The sequence below is a fragment of the Photinus pyralis genome, unplaced genomic scaffold (assembly GCF_008802855.1).
Source record: "Photinus pyralis isolate 1611_PpyrPB1 unplaced genomic scaffold, Ppyr1.3 Ppyr1.4_LG4, whole genome shotgun sequence".
Classification (NCBI taxonomy): Eukaryota; Metazoa; Arthropoda; class Insecta; order Coleoptera; family Lampyridae; genus Photinus; species Photinus pyralis.
The window spans coordinates 32,862,914-32,887,915 of record NW_022170511.1 but is presented as its reverse complement, the minus strand read 5'-3'; the positions used below and the strand labels follow the sequence as shown (position 1 = coordinate 32,887,915).

At 34.1% G+C, this 25,002-nt stretch overlaps 1 protein-coding gene across 2 annotated transcripts in view; it reads right to left on the bottom strand.

Moving 5' to 3' along the window:
- Window positions 1-25,002, bottom strand: part of LOC116167897 (activating transcription factor 3) — a 62,870-nt gene that overhangs the window by 20,364 nt on the left and 17,504 nt on the right. Inside the window, exon 2 of one of the 2 annotated variants that reach the window (XM_031483492.1) lies at window positions 22,742-22,850. The exons of the other annotated variant lie outside the window; for it this stretch is intronic. The gene's annotated coding sequence lies outside the window, so the exon portion shown is untranslated. The remainder of the gene's footprint in view (window positions 1-22,741; window positions 22,851-25,002) is intronic. 2 annotated transcript variants of the gene reach the window in all.

Here is a 25,002-nt window from a genome sequence, read left to right as displayed (position 1 = left end):
CTTTGGTTGAAGCTTTCACAAACGCGCGTAATTTAGGATATGCTTCCAAATCTGTTCCACTTTTTAATCGCAGCATTGCTTTAAAGTTTTGAATGAATGCACCAAAATATAGAAGATTTAAATTCCTTTGACATTTCCTTCATATATGCCAGCATTATGGATGCATTTAAGACTTTATTCGTAAGTAACTTCCTATTCATCCATGGAAACAACTTTTCATATTCTTTATAATAGGCTTCACTGGAGTTGGATTTTATACCTACCAACGTTTGTTTAGACTTTACAACAATCGATGTAATGGACGGTGTATTATCTTTTTCAACGGAAATCGTTTAATTCACAAAGACGATGATTTTTATAAGCAAACGTCAAGTGACATTTCCATGGCAATCGTGAAATTACGAACACCCAGGCCACTTAATTAGACATGTATTCGAGTATAACGTCAATATGACTTCATTGTATTTCCTATTTTTAAATTATACTGCAGGTATAATAAAAAATACTATAAGATACACGTGTATAATTTGTCTTTAAAGCACTTGCAACGTTAAAGGCACTCCGCTTTGCGTCGTGCCCTTAAACTCGTTGCGCGTGCTTTAAAGACTTGATTATACACTTGTATCTTAATATACTATTAATTCATTCATTTTACTTTTCGCGAATTTATAATTAATTTTGTTAAGAAGAATTTGAGCTTCAGCGTGTAATAACAGTAGACAAAAGTCGCCAATGACTCATGAAAGTTGTTTGCACACAGGCCCGACATGTTGAAGATGCACCATTGACGGTCTTCCAAATACCACAAATGTCAAAAAATTCCAAAAATAGTTCAGAGTTCAGGGTTTATTCCTTAGACATAGAGATCCGTGTTCATATGGTTTAAAACCACACGTGAATCACCTGGTCAGGTACGCAAGCTTCGACAGATGTAGTGAATAAGTGTGGACTGAAGAGGTGCCGCCTTCTATTCGGAAATAGGGTAAATTATTTCTAATCCACCCAATAGATAAGGACAAGGAAATGAATCCAGAAAATTTTCATCTAAGTTTTTGTTGGCAGGAGGCGTATCCACAATTTAATTATCTTTGATATTTTCGGACATGCGACATACCACAAACAATTATCGTAAAAGAGAAATAACTGATATGGACAAAAAAACAATAATAATCACTGAACCACAATGACCAACTGGCTGCCATTCATCACTAACCTATTAACCTATCGATAATCGCGTATTCGTTCTGTTACAACATAACAACGTCATTAAATTTCATTTTGGCAACGATGGCGATTTGAAAGTGCAGTGCCACAACCCAAAATCTCGACGGCCCGTCCGTCCTCCATTCACTCGCTGTTTTTAGCGAATTTTTGATTCCCATAAAGCAGCTTTTGTGTCACTAACTATCGGCTGTTCCGGTGTCGTTTATAAATCGATCAGGGAACGAAATATCGGGTTTTCGGCATTGTATTCCTACTATCGTGTTATTCCTGCATCGCTTAGTCTGAAAGCCAATTTATAAATTTCCTTTAAATGCGTTATAATAAGGAAATGGGATATCATATTGTGTGTATGAATGTCAGTTTTTTCGTTTAAGAAAACAGGTGTCCAATCTTATGTAATTCACTGCTAACCGGTTACGGCGATGAAATGGTCAATTTCAAGTCAATTGAGTATACTCTAAACAATTATTTCCAGGAACATATCTAGAACTGCAACATAAGAGTAAGCAACTAATTTTTGTGATTAAAAATTTTACGTTAATGGTGGTAAACATTATAATCTGTATATTATTGTTTATGCTTCAAATTACCTAATTTTAAACGTGCTGGAATGTCAATCATTTTGTTTATTGACAGTGTCTGAGCAACGTGTTTTTGATATAGCAGTTTAGTGCATAATTTATGTTGAGTGCTGCTAACTGCGTATAATGGCTCAGTACGTAGAGAAATCATTATTCACCCTTTTCCTTAGACCACCTCGTCTTCGTTTGTATTTAATTCTGAAGGTAAATGATAATTAGGTAGTACAAAGACGATTCTTTTATATGCCACAAAATGTAAATTCATTTTTACTTAATTAGTGTTTATTAACACTGTCAGTAAGTAATAATAATCAATCACTATTTATTATGGACAAGTAGTAATTTATAAGTACCTACAAATGTAATCTCATATTAGTCTCAGTATTTCTATTAAAATATTTCGTGAATAACGCAAATGCTAATTACATACAGCTTTGAAAGCAAAGGTAACCTAATAGCATAAAAAAACAATATTTTATGGTAACTGATCTTTATAACTACTAAAAACAAAATTAAAGGTGTAAGTTGGCACGCGACTGTAATTACCTCCGCTAAAATTCCCAATGTTTCTACGGGATAACGCCTACAAGGATCGTCACCTGTTGATTTTTGGCACACATTTTTTTCAGCTGACGGCACAACAATCGGTGACCCATTTGGAACTTCCATGCAAAAAAGTGAGTTTCAAGTAAGGTAGACGCAAAATGACCTTTAACAAGATATGCAAATTCTTTTATTTCTTTATAAGGTATAACCGGCATAGCAATAAAATACGTTTGCTGTTTTTATTATTAGGCTTTTCGAAACACGTTATTTATGGTAATTATTTTTCGCGCTATCGGGTAAGAAGAAACTTTCTTCGACGAGCATTAATTAAAATTACAAAATCCCAAAGGGTTGTACCACCTGCAATTATAACAATTTAATTAGAACAAAAAAGAAAACGATTCCGCGAAACGATTTAAAAAAAAGAGGACAACGCCTTATAAATTGCAATTAGGAGCAACTTGTTAAAACAATTCGACAATCCTAACCGCAAATTATAAGTGAAAGCCGCACACATGAACAAAGTATTGGCCTAGTCTTGTCTAACGTAAATAATATTTAAATGGGACAAACGCTGAGGAAAAATTCGCAATATCTCTCCCGTAAGCGACGTTATCGAGAGACGTTTCGCAATTTATTATTTGGGCGACATTCCAGTGCCAAAATTAGAAGTGCCAAACGATCAGACGTACGCCCACGTATTTGAAGGAGATACGGTCAAGGATTCGGTACTAGAAAAGGGACATGTGAAAAATTGAGAGCTTCCTAACAGCTCAATGCCGTCACGCACACCTTTTTCCTTAACGAGTCTGATTAAAATGCTGGAGTCCTTGCGAGAACAAGAGGAGTCAATTAAAATTTGTTTTAATTTAAAGTCAACGTACTTGTAAATTAATGTAAGCCAATGGAGAAGATATTTTAATTTGAAGGTTGGCGATCCAAACAAAATTGCGACAAATTGTGTGCACCTATTTTTTATTGATCCCACACTCGACAATTGTCAACTGGACGGGCGTGTTATTTCAATAAATAAACAAAACAAGCCTTGATAAATGGTAATCTTATTGTTTTATATGGGAATTAATTGTTTGAGTGTGAGCAGTAATAAACGACACTGCGCTTTATTATTATTAATAGATGATATGTTTATAGTCTATCATAATGGTGGTTGAATTTATGATTTTGTAACTCTCTGCTATCATCGGATTGGCCCTGTGATAGAAAGACCGAAATGTATCAACTATGCTTGATCGCTAAAGGTAATTCATAATTAGTCCTGTGATTGTCAGTAATTTCTCTAATACACTAATTAGGTCTATTTAATTATTAAAAAACCCAAACCCAAGACCTACTTTATAGATCAGAGAAATAAGGAAAAAAGTTGTACATTTTTGGTGGTTGAATCATTTTTTGAAAATTCCCTAAGGGTTGCAAAAAATGCATTTATTATTGCTTAAACATTATAAACATATATGAAAAACGGAAATGTACAGTGGGGTGAAAAATTAACAGTGTCAGAAAATTGCTCGGACTCGGAGGTTTTCGGGGTCGCCGAGTCCAGATGCCCGCGATGTTGCAAGAGGACGCTCAGGGACGGTGATACGGGGAAGGCTGGGGTGACATGTAAGTAGTATTGTAATAATACACACAAAAAACCCGATTAACGATTTCCGAGCAATTTCTCGGGACGGTTAAATTATCACTCCACTGCACCCCCGTGGCGCCACCGCTGAGCATTCCCGGACAATTTAAAGGGCAGATATCTGCGAGGCTTCGTATCTTGTTTAAATTATTAGGGAAATTTTTTAAAAATATTTTTAAGCTCACCAGGAGTCACAGCGAAAATTTTCGACGACAGTTTGGCCTGCCTGAATAAGAGTAGTTTTTATTTCGTTTTTTTTCAAGTTGCTGTAAATTTGGCAAGAATCGCAATAAAAATTCCCACGCTCTCTTGAAAATCAGCGATTGTAGAGAACTTCCGCTGAATAGTTATTTTAGATTTCGAGAAATTTAAGGGAAGCAGCAAGCATAACATTAGTATCCGTGATGCGTGGAAAAAATATTCTATTCAGCTTTGGATATAGGCGTAAAATTAAAGCGAACAGTACAAAAGGTGTATTAAGTTTAAGTAGCACAAAATCAACACAAAACGATGCAATAAAAACACTTCCAGTCTTATAACATCGATTTACCCATTTTAAAAATTTATCTAATTCGGAAATCGAAAAGCTCATATTCAATGAAACTAATCCTTGAGCTCATAGAAGTTCTTGAGTTAGACGAGGAACAGACGGACAAAACAATCACATAAGAGGAATTTTTTTTTCGAAAAATTCCCCGAAACATGTGATTGCTTTGATTTAAGTAACTAAAAAATGTCATGTTTCAGTTGATTTTTCAGATACAGTCTACAACCATTCGCAAAATCGCACATTCCGCTTTTCAACAATGTAGGGATCTATAAAAGATAAAAATAAGATTTTTATTTTTGTCCTATTCAAAATTCGGTGCAGTCGCTCCTGGAAAGCTCTACACAATAAATAATCCAGTTTTCATCGTGCTAATATTAGCCATTAAATGTACATAAGCGTGCTATTCAGATAATTAATATTAGTCAATGAGTGAAAACAAATTAAATTCTTTCAACCAAGTTTTCCTGTCACCCACACATTCGGGATTTAAACAGCATATCCTGTTGGTTTGTTACAGGGGTAAGCCTAATTTGGTTTACACACGGAATAGCATAGAAGAACAAAAATATAATCAATATTGCCATATACATATAATTATAGATATCAAAACGTACAATACACAGAACTCAATAACGAAAACTCATTTCAAAGCGACTTTTCAAAATTAATGTGGAAATTTGGTGGAAAAACTCGGAGTAATTAAAAAAACTCCGATCAATTAAAAACTGTTTTACAAAACATAACAGAATGAAGTGAAAGAGAAGACAATTATGCAAGCGAAATGTTTGTGTGGTATTTCATTTCGAAAACACCGATGTGTCACAAAACCGTCTCAATTTTGGAAATATTTCGAATTGATGAATTAATTTGATAACGATGTGGTAGCGTGGTTTTCTTTTTGAGGTCCAAAAAACGGACTCGTCGATTATGCACATTCATTTTGCGCTGACAGTGAGCAATCAAAATCGAAGTTAACTAATTAATTTCTTCTTTTTAATAAATAGGTTTTGGCAAGTCAGTAAATAAATGAAGACAAACCATAGATAAATAAGAATAATATACAATTAAAAATAGTTTAAGATTTTAAATAAATGAGAAATAGAAAGACCTTGTAGCTAAAATAGAATAATATAGTATAGAACAATTTAAGATTTTAGTTAAAAATAAGACAAAACATAGATAAAATGTAAACAAGTAAAGGGTAATGGTTAAAGAGTGTACTACTACACAGGTACACAAAAGTAGAGTAAACAAACAATTAAATAAATAAATATCATTAAAATTATTAAATAATTCTCCAGGGTGTATGTAAATATTCAGTTACGTCACTCTTGTGTAATCGGTAATAGCTGCACTGACGCAATCACAGATTGTTAAGAGGTTTGAATTCACCATCAAGTTTACGTTAAAATCACCTGCTAAAACTATATACTTACATCTATGTAATAGTCTTTGTCTAATTGTTGAAAAAAATTCTTTGCATCGCCATTAGGGCAACTATGATAATTTTAATTTGAAGAATTAATATACCACGGAACTCTGCCTCCAATTCTATACTAAATTCATCTGTGCACTCACAATCAATGTTATTTCTACAGAAAATACAAACCCCTCCATGAGAACGATTCGATCTACAGAATTTGAAATATTCTGCAGTGTTCACAGTTCACATCCTTTCACCAATGCGCTCATACTCATTTCTGGGGAATCAATTATCGAGAGCCGTACTGACAGAGGTCACCGAAATTTTTGATTGAGACTCCTCCCTCCTCAATTTGAGCAATGATTCAAGTTCAATTATGACAAATTATAAGGACAATCTCTAGAAGATAGGCAACATCTTGAGACTTGAGGCGGTTTTGAATAGTGGTTGTTGTCGGCGATTCTCAAAAGCAGCAATTGTTCGTACACAAAATACTGCATCTTTTAGTCACTAAAATAATGGCGGGAAGTTTTTTTAATTGACACAATATTCGCGGCCGGGCTCATGAAAAATAAAATGGAATCACTTGTGCAATTGCTTCATTTATTCAAGTCATATAGAATCAAATTAATAAAATAAGATAAATAACTAAGAATCTAAACGTCACATCCACGATACTGCTATAAAAAGATTCAGTAATGTACGTTTTCCTCGATTCTTTCACTCAACGGTTTTATGTAATGTTCAGGATTATTGGCACCGCTAATTGAGTTGAACATTCTTAATTAAAACAAAAAAAATGATTGCATTACTAATTTTAATAATGAATGAGCGATTATCATATTTTTAGCTTCCTAGCATGTGCTAGGTAGCTATTGCGATAGCCGTTTTTTGAACATTTCAAAACTTCATCAAATGTCGACGTTTTAGACCATTTTAAGCAACTTTTAAAGAATAAAATTTTTTTCCGTCTGTATACGTACGTACGTACGTTTGTTGGCAATTTTCTGAGAAAACGGCTCGACGGATTTTGTTGAAATTTTGTATATATGTTTTAGGCATACCGAACAGAAAAATAACGGGCCGGATTTTTGAAAAAAAAATTTGGAGCGCCGTAACGGCATCGAACTTTTTTTTTCAAATAGCAACCAATTTTTATTCTATTATTTGGAAGACCTTATTTTCCTGTGTACAACCTACAAAAAATTGGGCCGGGTTATATTATCAAAAAACGGAGAAAAAAATTGTCAAAGTCAAAAAATTGTGTTGCATATGTGCAAAACGCAACGATCTTGTTTCTGAAGCAATTTAAACGAAATTTCTATGGTAAGTCCCTTTAATAAAAGCAAACAAAATTCATGCGCAAAAATCGTGTTGCGCATGTGCAACATCCAACTTTCTTATTTGTCTGTAAGTGCGTACATATGTTGGCAATTTTTGGTTTCAGCTAGGAAGCTATTCTGTCAAGAATTTGACACCTGGTTTTTTTCCTGTATGGAACAAGTGCAATTATGTGGAACACCGTTACCTATTATAAAAGTTATAATATGCGAAAAAAATGCAACTCAGAGGTTCTTCGAGTTCTGTCAATATGGAAGTGAATCCCTCCAGTGACGTGCATGTGATTAGAGCTGCTGGAAGACTTTTACACTCGAACTTAGTCTCTTGTACGAACGTGTTCACGCTTATTGACTAGAGTTTTTAAAAGTACAATGATATCTACCTCCTGTTAAAATATTAGTAATTCTTATAACAAGTTGGTACACGTAACACGACTCAGAGGCGTACGTGAAGGTAGCCAGTACGCGCCAGCGCCAGTACCTCAGTACTCCGCGGTGCCGTTTCAGAACTATCTTAAATTCTTAAAATGAAAAAAAAAGTGCCACCTATTAAGAACGTGGATATTTCGATGTACTGGCTGGCGGTATTTGGACGCTGGGTACCGATAACCAGCACATTAATATACAATAGTATTACCATTGTTTAAATACTTTATTTAAACAATGGTATTACTTAGTACTTGTGGGGTACTGAATAGTGAATATATACACAGCACAGGAGATATTGATATACGGTACATAAATAAGCAACTGTGTGTGCAAGTGTCAACAATAGATTGTTGCGCATCTATAGAAATTATTTTTTATGTACAGGGTGTCCTATTTCTACGGTGTCAATGTTGCCATCTTATTAATTAATTTCCGAATCCTACCCCATAAGCAAGCCCCACTTTGATAAACCGTAGCGACCTTGTTTTTTGAAGTGAGGAAATACCTTTGTGCAATAATTTTAATCCGTGTAAAGAGCTACACTTTGATAACTTCTCATAAGTTGCATTTAGTGGTGTTCACAAGGAAATGGTTTCTGAATATCGAAGTGCCATAACTTTTTTTTAATGGAACTACCACTATTTTATTTCGCTATTCGATAACCTTGTGTGCTCTCAATTTGTCCAGTGTCCAGTACTATGGTAAGCCTAAAGATGTCAGAAAACTAAATGTACATTTCATCAATCCGTAAGCAGTACTAAATGGTATTGCTGTTTGTTTGTATTCTGGTTATCGATTGTTCGTGTACTGGCTAGCTTCCAAATACCGCCAGTCAGTACGTCAAAATATCGACGTTCTTAATAGGTATTATCTTAAAAGTTGCAGATAAAAACTTATATTAATTAATAGAAGTTGATTTTAGACCTCGTCGCCAAAGATCGATACTGAACACTTTGGGAATCCCTGAACTAGAGGTATTTAAACAAAAATGTTTGCAGCAAATTTTTAAAAATTTTGAGCTGGAGATCACCCTCAAATACTCTAAATACACGAATTTTACGGAATTATTGGCACATTTTGGGGTATGACTCACCGTCACAATTGCTAGTGGAAAATCTGTCCAAAAGTCAAGTGTGCGGCGATGCATGCGAATGGAGCTAAATTGGATGTAATACCATGGGTCTCTTATATGTAAATCTATAAATGCGACAGGTATGTATGAACTATAAGCTTCAAAGAACTGAGGAATTTTTCGAAGTTCCATATATAATATATAATAAGTGAGTACCCTAAGTAGATACGCACCTTTCCAGTGAAAATTGACACAGACAATAAATTTTACAAGAGATTTACTTACTTAAATGTAATTGGCGACACACCTTGCGCTTCTCTGCCCCTCGTTAATTAGGCGGACAAACATCTTAACAAAATGCAAGTTGTTTGTTAGCGACTTGAAAAATTCGCATAAAACAAATTGTAATTATTTTACGACTTTTTCAACACCACTCCATCGCTTTTATTTACCATACATTCAAAAAAACATAGCATAAAAGATGTTTCTATACACGCGTTAGCCTTGAATTTTAATTAGTTTCATATTTAAGCACGGACCCCCTTCTAGCGACCTATATTTCAAATTTTTTCACCGCATAACATAATGAGGTACAAAATGGGCTAGGGCTACCCATTCTCGAGATATCGGGACTTATGCATGGCGGCATCGCTTTCTAGTCTTAATCTACTCTTATCAGCCTATGTCAATAAACAAGGCAGATAGCCTCTTACGATTAGCAGCGAATTTTTATTGAAGTAGAACTAACCTTATATGTACTTCTAATCAACAATGAACATTTTAACTAATTACTATCAGTGTCACAAAGTACAAATATTAATCAGGGGTTTGTTTGGGCGCAATTATCACGGTATCATGGGAGGTACAATTGCGTAAATAACAAATTCAAGGATACATGCATTTAAATCTGAATATCCACGATTTAACCTTTTGAAAAATTACAGAATTACAACAAAAAAACAGTTACATCGAGAAAAGTACACATTTTCTAATCGGCTTATTCTGCAAGATTAACATTTTAGAGACAAATCCGCTCGCCGCCGCCAGTTATCCTTGAAGATCGTATTAAAATGGAATAAAGGAACATTCAATTAATGTTTGAAATTAATCAAAACAAATTTAATTTTTGACATAAACAAGGAAACCGATAGTTAATTTTTTATGCGTAGTAAAAATTCTTCAAAAGCATTAACGCGTCAACGAAGAATGCCGTTAAAATTTTCTCCCCGATCATTGTTGCATAATCCCATATGAATTATTTTTAAAACTGGGTCTACATTTATAAACTCTTTTATGTAAGTGAGAGAAAATTAATGGGTAAGCCGTTGTACAAGATCTATTTCTTTGTCGGACCTACAGGGTGGGCCGTTTACGTAACAATATTCAAAATTAGACCGATTGATCCACTTGTAATTATCTAAAAACGTCAAAATAAACCTAAAGCTCATAAATATCCAATAACGTATAAAAATAATTAAAGGAAAAAAAAACGATAATGTGTCATTGCGAGTCGTTGCGACATAATGCCATTGTTTATCTTCTATTTTCGATTAAAATTCATAATACTTGAAAGCGGTTAATTTACAATTTTGTCTCGTTTCTACAACTCTTACATAATTATGGATGATACCTCAAGGTAAGTGGGCCAGGTTTTACATATAGCATAGCAGCAGAACCATTTACTTCGAGGACAAATTGAAATGAAGATTTTACGCAGTCACAAAGTCGGCCGATAAAAAAACCACATCTTCCAGGAAGTTACAAAATTTGGGAAGAGGATTGCATTATAAGGTAAATAAATAAGCATCGAAAATATACAAATCTGATACTGAAAGCTTCAAACCACTTGTGCTTTAAAAACATAGTATCGTTGACGGCGGGTGAAATACGCGAGCTGGATGAAACACAAAAGTACGCACTACTACACGTAGAAAAATTTAATTTAGCAATTAACGCTATTTTAAGTTGTAAAATATTAAAGGTCCTTAGAAGTTGAAAACTTAATTGCACTTAATCATGATAAAGCAATTGAAAATGTCTAAAGTTAAATAGTATTAACCTTGTATCAAAATTACATAAAAAATTCAATCGTAAAAAATCGAGTGGAAATCTCTTTTCGAGAAACTCGAGAACAATAAGTTTATTAATCAATTTGTTAACAATGGCCGTTCCTTCTAGAAACCGAGTTAATTACCAGTCCTTCAAAAACACCTGCCCATAAAAATACGCGACCACAAATATTTCCGTTCCTGATCGATCTCTTTTTTCCTCAAGTACAATAAACGCAAAGGGGGAATTAATTTCGAGAATAAAATTACGACTGTAATTTAGAAGCGGAGTTATAAACCAAAAACAGTGTAATTAAAGTATTACCTGTCGTAAATTAAGAGAATTGCTGAAACGGCTTATATAATCTTAGCAAATTCAGTTATCGCATTTAATTGCATGGAGTCGGATTTTTCATTGGGCGTTCATTTTTGAGCAAATGAAACGTGAAGATGTTATATCTTATATAGCCTAAGCATACTCAAGATTTCTGTTATCAAAAATACATGAAAAAATAAAACAAAAAGTACGAAAAGCTACGAGTACTATAAGTAATAAGCTGTATATACCATTGTAGGATAAATTCAAAGAAGTTTTTGGATTGTTTCGATGGAGGGCGTTTTTGTATTGTTACACAGCCGACGAGGTGAAAATTGTCGTTCCCCATATAGAAAATAGTTTGGAAACATGTAGGAAATGGGCGAAATTAGAAACAATTCTAGGGAAAAACCAATTACTTATTTCGTACTACTTGGTTAAACATTTTCCCTATTACATGTTTATTTTTAGCGTCCTAGCCCAAGCTAGGCTATTGCGATCACCGGATCGACGGATTTTGTTCAAATTTTGGATGTGTATATTAGGCATACGGAAACGAAAAATAACGGGTCAGATTTTTGAAAAAAATTTGGAGTGCCGCCACGGCATCGAACTTTTTTTTCAAATAGCGACCTAAATTTTTTATTAAGGTATTAATATTTTTTGGGGGCAAACGGTTACTACGATTCCGATTGCGAATGTATATTAGGCACAGGACAGCCGTATCTAACACTAGAAATCCCAAATCGCTAGTTTTGATTAAAACACACACTTTAGTCCCTTGGTATATAATATACTATTTTGTACCAAGGAAACGTTTTTTGCCCCGCTCGATGGTCGCCAAACAATTATTCCATACGACAATCTGGATTCAATTTGAGTAAAGTAATAATTTAAAGTATGATTTATATCCATTCATTCTTTAAGATTCCGTATTCGGTAGCAATAATTGTTTAGTCTTTTAATAAGGTTTTCGCAGTGACATTTCCAATTTAAATTTTGACCCAAATAGATTCTCAATTTCCCAGTGGATAGAATATGAATGTTTTTATTGTTATTTTAGTGAGCCAGATAATTATTGCCAATAGTACGCGGTAGGAAAAACGTTTTATCGTGATTAAAGAATAATTGGTTAAAGTCATACCAGTTTTTGAGCTTGTTTAGATCATCAATAGCTTTGGGGTACATATTTTCTTGGTTTTTCCGAATATTAAATAATTTAAAAACCCGACAATATCATTAATAAATAATACAAATAAAATAGGCCGGAAAACAGATCCTTGTGGAACCCCTATATTAACAGGCTAAGGTGTAGATAAAAATTTTGCAATAGTGGACCGTTTTTAAATTTCATTTGAACTTGTTGACATCTTCCAGAGACATATGATCAAAACCAATTGGCAAGGACATTCTGCTTTTTACCACTAAGTGAAATGATGTCGTTTACAAATGAGTTAATTGTCGATTTCTCATTACAGAACTCGTGTTGTACTTATAATGTTATAAGTATTAAATAAGCAGATTAATTTAACCTCTCTAACATGGCGTATTTGAAGATTTTTAACAGTCCGAGCTAACAGAAATTGGTCTGTAATTCGAGCAACCTTTTTTGTGAACGGGATGTACTGTTTACAGATTAAGTTCTTTCGGAAAGACACCGCCTGAAAAAGACATTGACTAATGGCGTGACGGGTTTTATAGTAATATCCAAACTAGACGTTTAAAGAATTAGGTATATCATCGGGGCACGAGGAATGATTATTTTTTTATGCTTTTTTTAAACAATTCCCTTTCATTAAAGGGCACTGCACACATCGCGAATCGTCATATTAACCTCAAAGTTGTTAGTCGAACAAATGCTTCTCTTTATAGATCGTAGACTACTAAAAGCATTTGCAATTGTTTGAAGATCGTCAATTATTGTTTCTAAATCTGTAAGTGTAATGTTTTTATGTGACAGTTCATTATTGTTAAGTATAGATACCTATAGAGTTCCATACTGTTTTATTTTTATTATTGGAAGATTTTATTAAGTTACCATAAAAAGATTTCTTGCAATTCATAATGTATTGCCAGTATTTACATTTATAGTGTGGGCACATGCCAATCCTAGGTATTTGTACTCCACTCATGGTATAAAAATTCTACGGCCAGTTGCACAAAAAAAATAATCCATTGTTTAATCCGGTATTAAGGCATTTGATTGGCTTTATACTGCAGTATGCAGCCAATCAAATATCAAAATTCTTGTTTAAACTCCGATTTAGCAAATAATCTAGGATTTTGATTATGATTCGCTTTCCTGCAACCTGCCGCTAGTTACATATTAAAAAAGCATGACCGTAGTGGGTAATAGAAACCAATGAAATGAATACAAGAAAAACTGTGAATCTATCAATATTGTTTTCATAGACTACCACTTGGAACTTTTTGAAAAATTAAGGGGGTCATAATTTGTCCAGTTGTAGTGGAATAATGGAGAGGATTCCATTTTTGAAAATACACATCTAATATATTCTTCTTTTTTGACCAAAAACGCATGTATCACTGTTGGTGAGATAACTTATTTTATACAGGATTTCTTATATCACCACACGCCTCCTCTCTTAAGGACGACTAAACAGAAATTAAAAATCTGTATATATAAAAGTCTGTTGCAGAAAAATAGTGCCCCCAAACCGTTTTGGGTCCCTCTAATGCCCACGTATAAAAGCATCGAATGGCACTGTCACTTAAACTGTACTAACACTAACTGTAACCCTCATTCATTGGAAAGACTTTGAAACATGGGGTGGTTTTGTCAAAAACATTATGAATTTTATGACTTAACTCAAGAAACTGCATATAAACCGTGCAGTTATTAAAATGGAGTTAGGATTTCATAAAATGATAGTGAGTTATTGGTGCTTCAACAGTTGTACGGAAGTTAATGGAGGCGATTTCGAGTAATACATTCGTTAGTTTAAATCTTTTTGAATTTATTTTATAATTTTTGAACTTTAGGGCGATTTATTGGTAACTAATCAATCTATCTTAAAAAACTAAAAAACTATTCTGTAAATAAAGAGAACCCCTTCCTCATGTTTAAAAATTTCTGAGTTGTAATAATTATTTTTGCATAAAAATTGGCCCCCCTCGATATATAAATCGGCGTTGTATAGTCGCGTTGATCCGATAGAATGGTTGAATAAATTAAGCCAATTACCTATATTTGTACAAAAGTGAATTACTTTTGTTTGAAAATAATTTTTATTTTTATTCATCAAATTATTTTTTGCACGTTTTTTTTATTTTGTTGCTTGAAAAATCAAATTAAATAAATAAATAAAAACGTTTGAGTGAGAACATCTGAGGGTGTGAATAACACGTTTCAGTCGAAATTCCACCCAATCGCGTAGGTACCACACGGAAATCTGGGTAAAGTATAAGTATTTTGCACCATGCCCTTGTTCTATTTCCGAAATTATGCAATTAGGGTAAATTTAAAAGCAAACTTCTTTCTAGTGTCTAGAGGTTGACCATTCCTATATTTAAACGGAAGAAACTGGTCCTCCCCCTCAATTTGCTAATGAAAGTTATTAATAGCAGCGAGATAAAAAATATCTTAGAAAAAGATTACAAATGGTAAACGTTATTTTTATTGAATTTATCCATTCAATATATTTAACACGAAATTAACCACATCCATACAATATGCATACTTCACGATTCGTTAGTCACAGTTCTACCTCGACTATATGGAAATAGTTGTATTTTATTATTGTACCACCAGTCAGCGATTTTTCGCAGAAAATAGACGAACAGTTGTGTGTAATTTTATACATGGTACCACTTCCTGAAGAGAATAATAAATACCACAGTTTCTTTGGGATTTAGATAAATAGTATTCGTGGTATTTCCAAAACGTACACCTCCCAATCTTGCGGCGCGGCGTAAATTAATTGTACAACTGAAGCGGTTTGACAGTATCCAGTTTCGTAAGCTTCTTACCAAATCGAGTTACAAATGGTACGTCTTCCATCAATGTAGGTCATCGATGGTACCCCATTAAAAACCATGTTTATTCCGTTTCCCAATCTCACGGTGCGCCTAAATTATTCAATCCGCACACTTTCGGACTTAATTTGGCAATAAACGTCGATCTGCACCGCAATTTACATTCAAGTACATCGTCGCCTTAATAATTTAATGGGAGAATGTTGTTTTTCAAAATTATATAAATTGCCTAGTTTAAACTCCATAAATTAGGTATTCTAACGCAAAATTGGAATACTCCAGCTTCATCCAAGACCACACACACCCACCCAAGGCTTGTTACATAAATTTAGACCGCTTGAAGAAAATGTGTTCCACGCTGACATTTAAATATCGGTATATATCTTGTTTAGATGTACATGATTTAATACGCGCAAAGATATACAAAAAAATTAAAAGTTTAAATAGTCCACATGTTTGTAACATAAATTCTCGTTGGCTGGGTTTGCCAACAATTGAATTGCCGCGATTGGTATTTTGAACCTTGAAAATCAAGCCTCTTCCTGTCATCAAGCGATCTTTCCCATTGTTCTTAGATCCTAAACTGTAAATAACAAATAATTAGGCACCGTGGCGTTAAATATCCATCAAGAGAATTCTTTGTGTTTCAAACTATAAAACAGGAACTTGTCAACAATAACCTTCATTTCGTATTCGAATGCGGTGTTAATATCGCGTGAATTATACAGAGCCGCCGTTTTAATTAATACCAATTTAACAAAAGTAACGCTGTGCTAGAAACAAATTTTTTCAATGGAGCGAAATTTGCAGCCATGACGATTGGCAATTCATTATAACATAAAGTAGTTGTCAAAGCAGTCAATCTACGCATTGGCAATTGTTCAAAACGCGGTATTTTTGGCTTTATGTTCCTGTTGTAACATTTTATCTTTCCGTTTTGTTTGTTTGATATTAATATTTCGGCAAGACTTTAAATATTTTTGTTTCTTGAAAGCTGTTACTTTTTCATTGTAACTATTGAAACAATTCGCGTATGGTTTACGTAATTGCGATTGCGATGGATGCACGGAATAGCGCTGGTACGATTCCAAAACACAAAAGCAAACGGCAACTTTACAAGATACTAAATCAAATGGTACACAAAAACAACAGCTTCCGTTTTGGAAGGTGGAACGCGTGTAGTAGGTACTTGGCGATTTCAATTACATAAGTGCAAATTGGGCGTAGGTCGCAAGCTTGGAGGGATGCCAATATAGATGCAATCAATGAAATTTCAGTTTACAAATAAACAGATTAAAAACACTCCCGAGTGGAAGATCGTGTAGGAAAACAGTGAAATGGTACCAATGCCAAAAACTTTCTCTACGATTGCCCCCAAAATTCACATATTCAAGTAGGATAAAAGACACGAATTGTCCACATAAGTGATACAAAAGATAATTCCCAATATATGATGTGTGATGTGCCAAAACAGGAACACACGTTACGTTATCTACATATACGCGATTAAAATCCTTTGCAATATGTTTCAGTTTGTATACCATCAGAGATAGATAAGAATCCCCATCTCTGACTCTGAGGATAGGTTTCATAATTGTATGTACAAAATAAGTATACAGGGTGGTGACTTGCCTAACGCATCATAGGGATTTCAATGTAAAATTCATAACATGCGATTATTGCTCGGATTATTGGCTCCCCAAATTATTTTAGAGCAAATATGTATTAAAGTTTTTTGTAGAAAAAAATTTTTACGCCATTCAACCGTATTAGTTTTCAATTTTTTTCATATAGACGGAAAATTGGAAAAATAAAACCCGCATCTTTTTCAATAATCTGCTATGCCATGGAATTTTCTAAAACAAAAAGATATCCAGTTATCAATTAGCAGCAGGTCGAAATGACTTTTATGATCGAGTACCGTCTTGCAGTTAATGGTCGCTTATTCGAACATTTATTGTAAATTGTTATATTAGGAAACCGTTTTTAGTAATGTGGTTTTTCTTTTAAATTCACTGTTCTAAATATAATACTTTTTGATAGAATTTGATTTGTTTTATAGCAGACATTCCATGGCATGGCGGATATTAGCGTAGTTTTTGTATTATAAAATTCCATGGCATCACAGATTATTGAAAAAGATGGGGTTTTTATTTTTCCAATTTTCCGTCTTTATATGAAAAAAATTGAAAACCAATACGATTGATTGACGTAAAAAAATTTTTTCTACAAAAATCCTTAATACATTTTTGCTCCAAAATAATTTGGGGAGCCAATAATCGCATGTTATGAATTTTACATTGAAATCCCTATGATGCGTTAGGCAAGTCACCACCCTGTATGGTCAGGAAAAAAAGTTATCGGAGCTAATCTCATTTTTTAGCGGAGCACCCTGTGTGTTTTAATCTAAAAAGGTATCATTAAATATTCTTTTAAAAAATATAACACAGCATCAATGATATTGGTTTTCAATGCCATTTTTTTTAACTTTATTACTTTAAACCACAGTAGACTATGAAACAATCTTTTAATTCGTTTCAAAATTTATTTTTTAATTTTATTTTTTTGTGCCAACTATTTCTTCTCCTTTTTGTTAAAGTACATTGTCTTTCCAGTTAGGAGCTTAGCTTTTGTTTCATAGCCTACTGTGGTTTAAAGTACCTGCTATGCGATCAAAACAGAGAGAGCTTTCGAGTCACCTTTGGAATTTTTGTTTACACGGGAGATCTATTTAATTTAAACATCCAAAAGCGACTCGAATGTAAATCCTTTTTTTATCGCGTTGGTAAAGTTTATAAAATTCGCATAGAAAATATATATATAAAAATATGATGTGTTATATTTTTGAATCTTTTTGGATTCAAATATACGGAGTGTTCCATTAAAAAAATTAGGTAAGTAAGGTCCGTTAACTTTTTTACGCGACCCCGTATACTTATTATGAAAACGACAGATTATTCAACAATCCTTATAAAGAAACTTTTAAATAAAATCTTAACCGAGCGAATAATTTCAACTTTGATTTTGCAAAAATGAATGGAATGGAACGTCAACGTTTCTTGCATTTCTATAAACATTCTACGACTAAATATGGAGCAATTTATAATTCATATTTGATATTGCCATTTTAAGTTTTACCCAAAAAGACCACATTACGCCTACTTCTTGCTCGCCATCCGTCGATCAGAACGACGAGCACGGACAGCGAGCCCGACAGATACGCACGTGTGTAGTCGTTTCACGGATTTGTTTGCCGGACATGGAATCATCAAATACGAAATTGTTGAAAATATGTTTGGAAATTGAAGAAATCAAAATGGAAAAGCGACTCAACCTACTCCAATTAAACAGTCATTTAAAAAAATATTTTGTTTTAATTACTTTGAATATAATGCAGGCGCAAATTGTGCTAAAGATTTAAATGATCTTTTGGGTAATTTTACAAGCAAAATTGCAGAACAACACCGAACTGTTGGTGAAACTGTTAGTCAAATACAATCCGATCAGTTACCTTTTGGGGATATCTTAAAAGTAAAATTTGAAGACCATGGTGTGATATTAACATTCCAGAACAAAATGCGCATTTTTGGGGCACAATTTAAATACTGGTAAACATTATAGTGCCTTACTCCACCAACCAAGCACACCTAACTACTAATGAAATTATTTTAGGCCATTTCCGAGCATATTCTGCCAAGGCTGGTGGCTTATTTGAAAGTTTCAGCATTGAATAAGCACCTTTATTCAATGGTTTCTGGTATAATTTTCGCGAGAAGCTGTGGGGAGATTGCACAACTGAATTTTAGATCTTCAAAATTCCTTCAAGTTGCCAAGTAGGTACTGTAGCATGGCAATTAATCGCTCTCTACTGGTAACTGCCTCATATGGGTATCGTTCCTCTAAATAACTGGGCGAACATATTTTAATAAAGTTTCAGATCTCTCATTGTCCATGTGAAAAAATTGTGCAAATCATGAGGCGTTTCCAAATCTCTAAGTAAAGTCATATGAGGGTATTTTTTCGATTCAAGAACCACTGTTTTGACCACAGTCTCTTCTGTTTCCTATCTTCAAATAAAACTATATATCCTGCAATTATTGTCAGTTTCTTCTTATGATCCATAGCAATTACGACAGCACTCAAAACCACACAACCCAGGGGCTAGCACTACAGAACTGAAAGAGTGAGAGAACACCGCCTGCTCATCTATTGAGATTTGTCCGTGATCTGTGTACAGACATATCCGCCTGTGTGTAGCTCAAGGCGGATCTGTCCGCCGTACAGATCCGCCGGACATATCCGCATGTGAATGGGGCCTTTACAGGATATTTCAAGCCAATAGCGTAGGTGGCTAAGTGAGAATCTTTGTGCGTAAATCGTCCTGTATACAAGCATAGTCTAAGTTCACTAGGCAAGCATAGTGTACAAGTCTACAAGTGTATATACGCACAAATTTTTCTACAAAGTGTTAGATTATGAGAAATTGAAGAAGCCCGTATATATCGAACGTTGCATTGCGATCTGATTTCCGAAAGTGACTTAATTTTGGAATTCCTAATCTCGAAACGTGAATTTGAAGGAAAGAATACGCAAACTTTTAACGTCATCGATTTTTCTTTCTGTTAGGTATTGATCGCTACGAAGCGGTGCAAGGTTTGTGTAGGTAGTCAGTTCTGCAGTAGTTTTTTTGTGAGAGACACAAAGAATGCAACTTACATTGATCGACAGGAAAAGCCTTTGTTAAATCAATGTTCTAAAAGTGTAGGCGTGGAAAGCAAAAGTTTATTCCGCTAACCACATCTATTTATTCTGTTTTATTATAACTGGCAAAGGATAACTCTTGGAGTCTATTGATCACGATTGCATCTACGAGTATAAAAAAAGCACTAACAGACCAAAATTTGATACTAGTAGCAAGGGGTGACACACTTGCTCTCTGACGAAGCCCACATGACGATGGTAGATAAATGTTTATTGAACTGTTCACTTTTACTCAAACCTACCCCATCCCTCATCAACAACACACTATCATTAACAATAAAAATCTGTTGCCAATGTGCCAGTTATTTTCTTTTTTTAATCGCTACTAGAAACAAACCCAAACAACAGAAAATGCCCTTAATTAGATGTATTTTTACCACCCAAACGCGTACCACATACACAGATTGAGATGTTTGTACTTTAATTAAGGGTAAAATTATGGAACTTTTGAATCACGTTCATTAAGCTATTACCTCATTGCGATTATTCATAATGCATTCTCTTATGTAAATTTCACACTAACTTACGCCCTCCTCTGCAGGGCAATAAAAAAAAGCCGAGCATCGAAATTTCCTCAATGAAGTGAACTCCATCCCTCCCGCCTATAGCTATTCAATTATATTCCAATGTAAGTGACGAGTTTTTCCCAACTTCTCTTTCTGTAAGACTGGGTGAGGTGGTAAGATGGTAAAAGAAAAGAAGACTCTGTGTGGTGTCACTGTGTCGTCACTGATCTAGTGTTACGTACTCAGTGATGTCATCCTTGACACGACCACACATTCGTAAACCGTTTGGAATGTCCATTTCCTCCACGCTCGATGAAATAAATATAATCTTCATTTTTCTCTTCGCGAACCGGAACTAAGAAGCGCAGAATAATATTCGCATCGTAAACATTGCAATTATAAATGCATGGTACAAAATTGTTATTTAATAGCTGTATTGTTGCGGCTTATCTGAAAGTAATATCAAACGGCAACACCTGATACGAATTAATTATTACGATCGTGAGCACATTGTACAACTTTTCCTGCAAATTTAATTTAAACACTACGAGCGGTATAATTACCATACTATTGGTATTATACCGCCAGATTCATAAACAAATTACATCATATCAAGAAATATAAAAGTTCTCATATGCAAAAAAAAAAACGTGAAATACTTCCACTTGTGGTTTTACAGCGTCAATCGGTCTGCTGAGTGTTTAGAGGGGCCAGTCATAATTCTCCACGAACTGCGCCTATCTGCACCGAGGCATCCTTGACACAGTATGAAAATAATTACTGTGAAATTTTAATTACATGTAACATTTCACGTCACGTTAAAAGATATTAAGTAATTTATCTCTCAATAGACGATTTAATAAATTAAAAACTATAATTATGGCTAATTTAATATTGAGGGGGTGCGCGTTACCTATATACACCTGTAATTTAAAGCTCGGCACAATTTCGTAAGCTATATTATTAAACAAATAGGATCTATTTGCACAAAAATAGCAAACATCCTGCTGATACCTTAGATAATAAAAACACTCCTGAATACTAATAATAATAATTAAATAAAATGGCGCCAATGTTTTCCGCTAAACCAAATTAAAATGCGCTAGGAGCTTCGGGAGTTTAAACAATTATATGAATACAAATACCTCATTTACTAGTTATTTGTTTAAATAGCGTTATATTCGTCAATTATAGAATTAGTAGTAATGCCGCAATAAAGATAACGTATCTCCCGAACAATTGTCCCATATATAGTTTTTTTTTCTGAAATAAACATCCTTTTTTTCTGTCAAACGCTCGAGCACAATTTTAAATTGGCATGTCGCATTAATATTCGTTTCGGTAGGTGGCGATTTGGTAATTTCACTTGTAAGATTGCTATTGCCATTGGCTAATTTCGGTAATTACGAGTGCGTGAGTTTCGGCGCTGAATTTAAAAGATTGGTGACGTGAATATAGTTGCTATGCGAGGTTGTATTCAAATTCGAGTTTTGAGGTGGAAATGTGATAGATAAGCTCTTAGCTAATAGTTTGCAAAAGAGGAAAAACCTACACCACTTATCACACAAGGAGGAATCTAGTATTTTTGTACCATTGGCGCTATACACAAAAACGAAAAAACAGACACCAAGGATATTCAATTTAACAAATGTTTCGCTAATTTAGCCTCAGTTATCGAAACACTACTAAAAGTTCATATGGAAAACGTAGAGCATAGAATCGGCATTTTTCTCCTACATAATGTAAAAAGGAAAATAATTTATCTCTTTTATTATCGCTATTGTATCAAATCACGCTTATTAGTACAGATATAGAGTTGGTTAAATGGACAAAATTGATCCTGGAGTTACCCCTAAACAAAAGCAAAAAACCAAATTTACCCCCTCTTTTTTAAATATGACGAAAAATAACAATATTGACGTTTTTGATTTTTGACTTTAAAATCGTTATTTCGGGATTTAAAAACTAAATTAAATTCAGGTTTTTTATTAAAGAAATTCCTCGAAAAATTCAATTAATCATGGATATTGCTTTTGTGAAATGTCACTCAAAATGTATTTCTTTTAATTTTGAACTTATTTTGATTTTTTTATAAACAATCCATCAACTAATAGTTTTTAAATATCTGTAATGTAAACGTATTCAAAAATCAGTGGCGTAAAAACCTGTATTTGATATGAAGCTTCACTTCTCGTTTTTATGTAAATACCCACGTGATTCTTTTTTTAGAGAGGAACACTGACACTGCCCGTCCACTCCCTACATCCATTTTTAATATTAATGACCTGAAATGTCAGTAAAAAGTACCTTATAGTAATGGTTCCTGTATGACAAGTTATCTCTCTCCACTCCTCCTTCCATCTCCATTGTAAATTGTTATTACTCTGACACTTTGTTAGAAGGATCTTCACAGTACCTAATAGATACGAGAATTAAAAACAATCACTGTACATTTTTAAGGGTGGGGCGGTATTTGCAAAGGTGCAAAGTTGCAAAATTCAAGAAAAATCCAAAAATTGAAATAAGTAAAAAAATCAGAAAATTTCAGCAAACGTGCACCTTTGTTTTCCTTTCCAAAATGTCTAGTAGCATTGAATAAAATAGTGTTTTTATTCAATGCTAGTAGTTAGTCAAGGATGCACGTAATATAGAAATTACTCATATCTCTATTGCACCGTATCTCTAAGAATAAAAATCTTCGTTTTGATAACAGGTTTTATCTACTATTGTCATTTATGCTTATGAAAAGTGTGTTGACGACTTGACGTACAATATGGGGATAATGAATAATTATACTGATGGTTTTAGTGATATTTTACATTGAGAATGTTTACCTTAGGTTCACTTCCCCACGGCCACTACTAGTGTGCACAATGGCACACTTGTGAGACATAAATAACATAGTAAAATTTCACTAAAAACTACCAGATTCCTGTAAACTTGTCATTTGATCGGACTCAAATGCACAAATCATAACACATTTAAAATTGATTCTAATTACTTAAGAATACTATAAGCAGTGGCGTAGTGAGTAGGGGTATTAATACGACCCAGGTAACTCGCCCAGTACTTATCGCGTTATATCGATTTTTTACTGTAACTTAAAGTACTTACAATGAAAAACATACTGTAATTTAGATCAACAATCTGTGACGACCCCCCCCCCCCCCCCACCCCAGGCACTAACTGAGCGATCGCTAGCGAGCATCACAAACGAGAGAGTTGTGAGAATGTGATTAATATTTGAGGACATTCAGCTGTCTCCAAAGATCTTAGAGGATGTTTTAGGGGATGGTCAGGGAATAATTTGTTATTCTCTGCAAACGGTTCGTTTGAAAAGAGGCCAGACCTTTTCGTCAAAAACTACATTATCAATTTGAAAATAAATTTTTCCGAAATTTAGAGTGCGACTGGTTTTCAATTGTTTTTTATGTTGAAATAGTTAGCCTTAGACCTCAACCATGGAAATTGGTGTGGAGCTTTCCAAATTTAAATAACTTAATTTTCCCAACCCTCGAATCCGACAGAACCCAACATAACGGTCTCTCACACTTCATATTTTCTTGGACCTCTCAGTTTCTCTTAAAATTCTAAGTTTCGTCACTGCAACTGATTCTGATTTTTAATCTTTTGAGAATTTTCTAAACATTTTCCGTGTGTTCTTTATCGCTAGGTACAATAATGCAAATGTTCACTGCTTTCAAGGAATGAGCATTGTATTATAGCAACACTTACACCCTTAATTCAGATTTTTAGAGATAAACCGATTGAAGATATACTCTCCAGTGTTCCGATAAGTGGGAAAATACGACAATTTCTTATAGTTTACGGCGGTTCTTACGATATAGCTTCTTGAACTGTTTGAAATTATGGATTCTACAGGCCACATTCCATAAGAAAAATTTTTTCCGGGTCAATCTGAGACAATTTTTTTGAGGGCCTCAAAAAAAGGCAATGTATAACCTTCCTTTTTTACCAAAAATCGACTGCACCAAAATGTCTCGGGAAAACACTTTTTCTTATTAATTTTGGTGCGTAGAATCCAAAACAATTCGTACTTTTTCGATCAGACTTCTCAATCAAAAGTTATAGACTAGAAACCAATTTCGAAAGAAAATTCAAAGGGCTGAATGAATAAAAATAAGCAAATGCTTATACTTGCAAAATTCAAAGTAAATACTCGTAAGTGCACCTTCGCACTGGGCGACTTAGCAGCTCTTCTAAGCAGAAGGACAGGACGCAGTGCTGAGTGCAGTGCTGCTAAACCATGCTAAAGAGACCAGTATTGAGGGGTAGTTACGAGCATTTACTTTGTATTTTGCAAGTATAAGCATTTGCTTACTTTTATTCATACGGACCAATGTATAACCTTCCTTTTTTACCAAAAATCGACTGCACCAAAATTTCTCGGGAAAACACTTTTTCTTATTAATTTTGGTGCGTAGAATTCAAAACAATTCGTACTTTTTCGATCAGACTTCTCAATAAAAAGTTATACACTAGAAACCAATTTCGAAAGAAAATTCAAAGGGCTGTAACTTTTGAACTAGTAGCCCAATCTTGGAACT